Source organism: Helianthus annuus, chromosome 13 (genome assembly GCF_002127325.2).
Source record: "Helianthus annuus cultivar XRQ/B chromosome 13, HanXRQr2.0-SUNRISE, whole genome shotgun sequence".
In the NCBI taxonomy this organism is placed as follows: Eukaryota; Viridiplantae; Streptophyta; class Magnoliopsida; order Asterales; family Asteraceae; genus Helianthus; species Helianthus annuus.
Window position 1 is genome coordinate 44,029,420 of NC_035445.2, and position 9,013 is coordinate 44,038,432.

The 9,013-nt window shown below is 36.3% G+C and overlaps 1 pseudogene; it reads right to left on the reverse strand.

Annotated features, from left to right (window-relative positions):
- Window positions 1-1,088: 1,088 nt before the first annotated feature.
- Window positions 1,089-2,462, reverse strand: LOC110902597 (annotated as a pseudogene).
- Between the last annotated feature and the right edge of the window lie 6,551 nt (window positions 2,463-9,013).

The window sequence follows — 9,013 nt, forward strand, 5'->3', positions numbered from 1 at the left end:
GAAGATCCTTGTTTATTTTGTATGTGATAGGATTAGGAAGGAACAATGAGTAGGGAAGTTATGCCGCGATTTCACAAGAGGAAAGGGGTTGAACTACTTTTTTTCACCGGATTCTTCTAATTAAGGATCAATGCATGTTCTAGATAAGTTTTTTTTTGTTCTTTTATTTAATGATTAAGAGAAATAGAAGTAGGGATGGTTTGAACTTTAATGTTTTTTTGTTTGTTAATGTGATAGGAAGTTAGAAACTAGGGTTTGATTGTTTGAAAATTGAGATGGATCCGACCCGATCTGATTCGACCCGCTATGAAACTTTGTTTGTTTGTGTTTTACTTGTTTTACACGACCCGACCCGATCCAACCTGCTATGAACTGATTTTTTTTTTTACATTAGCTAGGGGTCTAAAATCTTTAAAAGATTTCCGCAACTGATTAAAGAGAAAAAAGGAAACAAAGTGAGGGTGGGAAAATAAAAAGAGAAACTAATCACCAAAGTCGAAGGTATTTAATGTGAGGGTGTCATGTGTCACTGTTGGACACCCGAATCATGATCATATGCAGCGGAAAACTTAGAACAATTTGCAGACATGATAAAGTGATTGTGTAGACAAAGAAACAATGCAGAATGTGCAGCGTAAAAACGAGAGAATTAAGAGAACAATTTCGGTTATATGAAACTGTCTTGATTACCGGTAAAGTTTGCCGGTAATCAACTATATAAACCATAGTTTTGGCGGTTAATCTTGGCGGGTAACTGCATTGGCAGTTAAGTTTAACTAATAACCCGCTTATCATCCTAATTGCATAACCTATCATCCGAATGTATCATAACTACTTATAAGATCGAGTACATATTAACATAACTAAAGTTTAACAATAATAATGATAATACTTCTAACAGTCACAGTATGGTTTGAAAAAAAAAACACTAATAAAGTTGAACATCTAGATGTAATGAAACGAAACTTGACTAGGGAGTATATGGTATAAACATTGGTGGTCAAACTGTGACAAGGTTCCGATTTTAAAAAGATATTTAAAACTTGACTGTTTATTCTCAGGGTTCAAATTCATCCAATCGCGAACTGATTGCAGACTCTGATGTAGAGGTCGATAGAACTACAACCCGGTTTTGATCATTTTGTGACTTTAAAACTCTGCAAAATAAAACAAAAACTGTATGTAAAAGGTACAACGAGTTTGTAAAGAAGTACAAACTTGAAGAAAACGTCCAGACCTTCACCCTCTCGAATAGAGCCTTAGCATTCTCGTCAGTCTTGAAATGATCACGAACAGGCTACATTAGATATTAAAAACACAGATATCGTTAAACTGATGTAGATGAAATAAACTTGAAAAATTCTAACAGCAAACCTGCAAAATCCGGTTTAAGGCCTTTGATAGAGCGGGTTTTAAGTCAGCAGGCTGTACATCCCCCTTTTCGTAATCAGCGACGAGCTCGTCAAAACTTGTAAAGGTCCTGATTGGAAAACGATATACCAAGTAAACACTTATGAACACAATTATTTACGTATTTAAATTTTAATAAACCATCAAACTCACTTTTCTCCTCCGTTTTCTGCATTTCTTTCTACCTTGAACTCGTTAAACCACGGAAATACTATGTAGTTTATGTACTCAAGACACGGGTTCTTATCAACGACTTTTGGTGGACAATATGCATTGTCTATCTTCTGGATAACGTCAGCCTGTCACACCTGAAGTTAGTATTAAACTCAAGACACCTGAAGTTAGCATACGCAGGCAAAACGATACCTCCTCGTCTTCCATAAAGATAGCATTAGAAGGATCAGATTTTGACATTTTCTCTTGCCCTTTCTTCAATCCAGGAAGCATGTCTACACACAACAACAGATTATTATTATTATACAAACAAGCATTGATAACTTAATTTCTCGGCCCATGGCTGGACAGCACCTACAAACAAGCATTGATAAATATACACAAAAGCTGAGTTAACATTGAACGTGTATATGCAAATAAAAAATGTAACTTAATTTCTACCTTTTTATCCTACGAAGCTTGTTTCTTCTAGCAATGTCCATCACGATAGGCCAGTATTCATGCGCCCGAGAAATAATTTCCTCAGAAGCCCATAGAAACTCTACTTGACCTCCTTCTATATTCATCCCGGCTGCTTTCCATATCTCAATGAAATAACGCCCAACTATTTGAATTTTTTCTAAATCAGCATCCATTTTGTTGTTTAAGAAAGCAAACCAATCCGCTATCCAGATTTTAAATTTGCAACCAGCAGATATTAGTTTGTTGACATTTATCGTCTTCATAACACCTTGTGCTATATGCATCCTGCCAGAAGGTTCGAACCCATCATAACAAATGGGTTGGCGCTTGTTGGTAAGAAGTTTCAAAAGTTCATGTTCCTGAATGCACTCCTCACCAACACTCCTCACAATGCTAAATTTTTCCTCCGCGCTCATCATCCTAAGGGCACGACATCAATAATGAGTGAAATTGGCACCTTAAAAAGGGAAATCACAGATAGGACTTACTGTCGAGTGGGTTTGACTCCTTCCTTTGAAGTGTTTTCCATTATCTCCCTCGCCTGGGAATATGTAAAACAGCACTGGCTTGGTATTATTCAAACAAAATCAAAACAGGTTTGAATACTGAATTTGTAGTAGTAAAAATAATCTTTAATCGAACAGAAACAGAATAAATACTTCTAGTTTTTTGACACAGGTACCATACCTGATCGGCAGCCGATGTTTGAAGATCCGATGGTGAAGAAGAAGAAGAAGATGGAACAACAGCAGATCGAAGACCACGTCTAATGAATTATATGATTAGTATGAGGGTTTTATTGTTTGAAAAAATTAATCCTTATAACTTGGAGTGCAAGGCAATCTAATTAATTTAGTTGATAGTACGAGGGTTTTATTGTTTGAAAAAATTAATCCTTATAATTTGGAGTGCAAGACAATCTAATTAATTTAGTAGATATATCTAGAGTTTTTATCCAAAGTGGTGTACTTTGAAAACTTATTTACCAAAATGGATAATTTCAAAAGTATTTATCAAAATAGGTGGTTTCTAACTTTATAGTTTCTCACTCCTAATCTTATCGGATAATATCAATTCATCAACTAATTATTCAATTAATATTTTTTAGCATGAATATTATTAGTTTTATGTTTTATATTCTTTACTTAAAAAATGAACTTATTTGAAACAACAATCCATAATACATAAATAAATTCTTTTTTTTCTTTCTTTTAATCACATTTTTTTTTTCAATTTACCTTCCGTTACCTGTTACCTTGCTTTGAAAATAAGTAATAACTTTTTAGTATACCTAAATTTTTTGTTTCTGTTTTTTATTTAGGTTTTATTTCATAAGAAACAATTTTCTAAGAAAACGATTTTTTAGAAGAATGATTGTTCCTTTTTTACATTTCTAATTTACTACCAAAAAACAAAAACAAAATTAAAATAAAAAAGCTGTAAAGTAAGAATATAAAAAATATAGTTTTACGTGTTTTTTAGAAGAATGATTGTTTTTTTGTTGTTTACACACACACATATATATACATATATTAATGGATATCAATACATGTTTTACGTCCATCAAAAACCATATAAACAAACGATAGAAAACGAATACTGATAGTAGTTAAGATAAAATCAGTACTGGTACCGATATTATTTAGTTGGTAAAGGTTTGGTTTATTACGATACAGGTATGTAAAACGAATATCGATACCGGTATGAATATTGAGAAAACTTATATCAAAATATTGCGATAAAAAATAAACGCACCTGCATATTTATTTTTTTAAACTAATGAAAAAACTATTACAAAAAATAAAATTATTTCAAAATTGTATAGGTTAATGATATATATATTACTGAATCCTAAAAAACATTATTTATTCGTAGTACATAATACTATATATATATATATATATATATATATATATATATATATATGACTAGCTCTTTGTAAAAGCAAAAAGAAATTTATTATATATTGTAAAAACGTTACATTAAAAACATTAGTTTTAAAGAATAATATTAAAATAAACATATATAATATCTTAAAATTGATTTAATGAATTACTAGGTGATATTATCTAATGAGATTAGGAGTGAGAAACTATAAAGGTAGAAACTACCTATTTTGGTAAATACTTTTAAAACTACCCATTTTGGTAAATAAGTTTTCAAATTACACCACTTTGGTAAAAAACTCGATATAGTTTTAGGTTATTGAGGAGTCCTATTATATTTCAAATAGGTTAGAGTAATCTCCAAGTTAATAGCTTATAAATAGCATCAGTTTATTTGTAATAGTCAGTTTTTTTTAAGTTCATTAATAAAAGAGTCTCAGGTGTCCCCTGAATAAAAGTGTGTTCGTTGATATTAGTTGCTCCAACAATTGGTATCAGAGCACAGTTCGTAGGTGCTTCCTGAAGCGATTCCATTGGGGCGTATAACCGATTGAATTCCGGAGTAGAGTTTGTCGTTCTTGATTCAAAGATCAAAGGAGAATTGTTCGGGGTGTCTAACCGAACTATACCAAAACCGACCAGCCATAGTAAACAGGGCTGAATTTTTGGTACAGAATTTTGATCAGGAATAAATCAAGAAGCGAAGACTATGGCCGATGGAGAGCAACCCAACAACGCATTAGCGAACGTGCGTGATCACCAGAATGTTAGCCTTCAATGCCCAAAGTTAACCTCTACAAACTACTCGTCATGGTCTATAGTGGCACGAACCATTCTAGGCGCTTACGGGTTAGCAAATGCAATCTACCCGGTTACCGGTGGAGCCGTTGATAATCGGAAAAGTCAAACGGCGATGGCGATCCTTTTTCAATCACTTCCGGAGGATATACTTTTGCAAGTCGCAAAGTATGCAAGAGCTCATGAAGTATGGGAGGCCATTCGGGTTCGTTTCTTGGGAGCAGATAGAGTACAAAAGGCTAGGATCCATGTGTTATGGTCCGAGTTGGAGATGCTGAAGATGAAAGAAACCGAGACAATAGATGAGTTTGCAACCAAGATTAGTGTTATTGAAGGGAAGTTCAACAATCTTGGAACCACACTTGAACCGGAGGTACAGGTACGAAAGCTGTTTAATTCGTTGCCGATAAAATTCTTGCCAATTGTGGCGTCAATCGAACAATCGGAAGATCTTGAGACCATGCCTTTTGAAGAGGAAATCGGCAGATTAAAAGCCTTTGAGGATCGGGTAAGATTGTACGCCAGGAATGATGGTGGCTCACGAAGCAAGCTTTTATTTTCCAAAACAGAAAACCATAAAAGAAACCATGGTAACAATTATCGGAAGGGGAAAGGTAGAGGACAAGACTCCACTTATAATAATCGCGGTCGAGGTCGTGGTCGTGGCCGAGGCTCGAACCGTGGCAGAGGCAGATACAACCAACAAGCAGAGACGAAACATGATGAAAATCCGGGACAAGATAACAAACAAAATCAAGAAAATAACCGCTCACGGGACAAGCGAAACATTCGTTGTTATAATTGCAATGGACTTGGCCATTATGCTTGGGAGTGCACAAGGGAACCAGAAGGTGTAGCTAACCTAAATCAAACAGAGAACCAAGGACCAGCCTTAATGATGGCTTCAATTAATGTGGGGGAGGAGAAGATTCTCCTTAACGAAGATAAAGTACACCCGACTTTGTATGCGGATGACGCGAACGACAAATTGGTTTGGTACCTTGACAATGGGGCTTCAAATCATATGACGGGTCATGAACCACACTTTTCTGAGATGGATCGATCAATAACGGGACTCGTGAAGTTTGGGGATGGCTCAAAGGTGAAGATTAGAGGAAAGGGTTCCATTGTGTTCGAGTGTAAAAACGGAGAACATCGGGTAATTCATGATGTTTACTACATACCCGATCTTTGTAGCAGCATACTAAGCCTGGTCCAACTAACAGAAGATGGGTGTAAGGTTCGGATGGCTGAGAACTACTTGTGGTTGTATGAAGAAATAGGAAGGTTACTAACGAAGGTGGCTAGAAGCTTAAATCGTTTGTACAAGATCGCATTGAAGACAGGAAAACCAGTTTGCTTACTAAATTCAATTAGTGATGAAACGTGGCTTTGGCACGCAAGACTTGGACATCTAAACTTTAGAGCCATGGCACATATGACGAGTTCAAAGATGGTCTTCGGAATGCCACCAATATCCCATGTAACTCGGGTATATGATTCATGCCTAGCTGGGAAGCAAAGTCGAACCCCATTTGCAAAACAATCAAGCTACCGAGCAAGTATGCCGTTCGAGTTGGTTCACACGGATATTTGTGGACCAATATCACCTCCAACCTTAGCGGGTAGTCGGTATTATATTTTGTTTATTGATGATTATTCAAGATTTGCATGGATTTATACAATGAAAACTAAAGATGAAGCTCTAAGTGTGTCCAAAAAGTTTAGACATGAAGTTGAACTGGAAAACTCTTTAAAGATCAAAGCTTTGAGGAGTGATCATGGAGGTGAGTTTTTGAACAAGTTATTCACAAGTTATTGTGACGAGACCGGAATAAAAAGACAATTCACCGCGCCTTATACACCGCAACAGAATGGTGTTGTTGAAAGACGAAACCGTACCATCTTGAATGCTACTCGGAGCATGTTAAAGGCGATGAATGTTCCACAAAATCTATGGGGCGAGTGTGTACGACATGCCGTTTATTTACAAAATCGAACACCCACTAAAGTGTTGAAGAGTGTGACACCATACGAGGCATTGAAGGGTTATAAACCAGATCTAACATATATCCGAGTATTTGGATGTGTTGCACACGCAACCGTACCACCGGTTAATATAAAAAAAGTAGATGATAGAAGTCGTTTGCTAGTGTATCTTGGAAGAGAACCAGATTCTATGGGAGACTGGTTGTACGACCCTTATCAAAATCCCATCATAGTAAGTCCGAACCCCAAGTGTGAAGAAGAAAGAGCGTTTGATTGGTCTTCATGCATGCAAATGCTGAAAATTGGTGATGGGCCTGAATGGGTTGAGTTTCAAATAGAGATTGAAAAAGTGGCTAATGTACCTACATTTATTGGAACAAGCAATACATCTTAACATGCGCATGAGTTAATGCATGATGATCAGCATGCCCATCTAGATAATGGTGATGAATTTAATAATGAACAAATGCATGATGTTTCCCATGCACATGAAGGTCAGAATCACAACGAGCCAATGGAAACCAAACCACAAAATTCATTACGCAGGTCCAGTCGTCAAACGCACACTCCTAAACATTTTGACGATTTTATTATGTTACAAGAAATTGAGAATCCTCAGTTAGATGAAAAACCCACAAATTTTTATGATGCGAAAGATGATGAAAACTTGGTAAAAGCGATGCGCCAAGAGCTCGAGTCGATTGAACAAAACCAAACGTGGTCACTAACCAATTTACCGGAAGGTCAGAAAGCTATTGGTCTCAAGTGGGTGTTTAAAATAAAACGAGATGCACAAGGAAAGGTGATAAAATACAGGCGAGATTGGTGGCGAAAGGATACGTACAACAATACGGAGTAGATTATAGCGAAGTGTTTGCACCCATGGCGAGAATTGAAACAATACGATTACTCCTAGCTTTGGCAGCAAACCAAGGATGGAAAGTGTTTTATCTCGACGTGAAGTCCGCATTTTTAAATGGAGATTAAAAAGAGACCGTATATGTGAAGCAACCGGATGGTTTCGAGATACCCGGTAAAGAGAAAATGGTGTATAAATTAAGCAAAGCTCTATATGGTTTGAAACAGGCGCCTCGGGCCTGGAATGAGAAGCTGGATAATGTGTTAAAAGATCTCGGTTACAATCGATGTCCTCGTGAACCAGCTGTCTACGTTAAGATGGTAAAAGACGGGTTGGTTATTGTAACACCTCGTAAAAATCACGTCCAACGATGTGTTGACACGTGTACAAAACCTTAATAAAGTCAAACGTTGAATTTGAGGGACTAATTTTGCGAAAAATCAAAAACTTTGATTATAGAAGGACCGGAAAGTTAACATGCTTAATATAAGCCTCTGAGCAACGATACACGACAATCATATTCACAAATGAGCCACTTGTTGATAGAGAGGAGCCGTTTGCGTAATTAATTGAAAGTTTGCGCGACGAAGGGTTAAAAGCGTCAACATGTTAATTCTTACCTCTGAGTGACCTTTTAACAAACCGGAGCTTTATGATGTTGTATAATACTCTCGGGAATGCCAATTATTGGCCATCTAAGGCTTTTATGCCTTTAAGTGACGTTACGCGCAACTTTGCAAGTTTAAGGGGTTAAAAGCGTCAATATGTTTAATTATACCTCTGAGTGACCTTTTAACGAACCCGAAGCATCGTGATGATTAATAATACTTTCAAGCATGCCTAATATGGATTAGATAAGGCTTCGATGCTATTAAACGATGATATGCGCAAGTTTGCGCATTAGAGGGACCAAAAGCGTCAACTTTTGAATCTACGCCTTTTGGTGACCATTTAAGTGAACAGGAGCGTACTAATATTTAAACACATGCTTAGGAATACCCATTATGGTCCACGAAGTCTTGGATATCATTAAACGACATTTCGCACTACTTTGTGCGATTAAAGGACTAATAGCGACGACTTGCGAAACTACGCTTTAGAGGACCTTTTTAATCAAACCAAAGACATTGCTATGCTCGGTCAAACTTTAGGATGCCTAAGAATGATTACTAGAGGTCTTGGTACCTTGTATTAACACGACATAATGAATTAGAAAAATATTGTGTCGTTTATGTAAAATTTGAAAATTATATAACGAGTAAAAGAGTAAGGGACTGCTCTTGTCAGCCTTCAAAAGTTTTTTTAAACTTGAGCAATGATGTTTCAAAAGCTAGAAGGGCCAGTTATGTCATTTATATAAGTTAGATATGTATATGAGTGAAGACAGGGGCTGAAACTGCACTGCTGCCAAACTTTTGTGAATCTGAACCTCAGA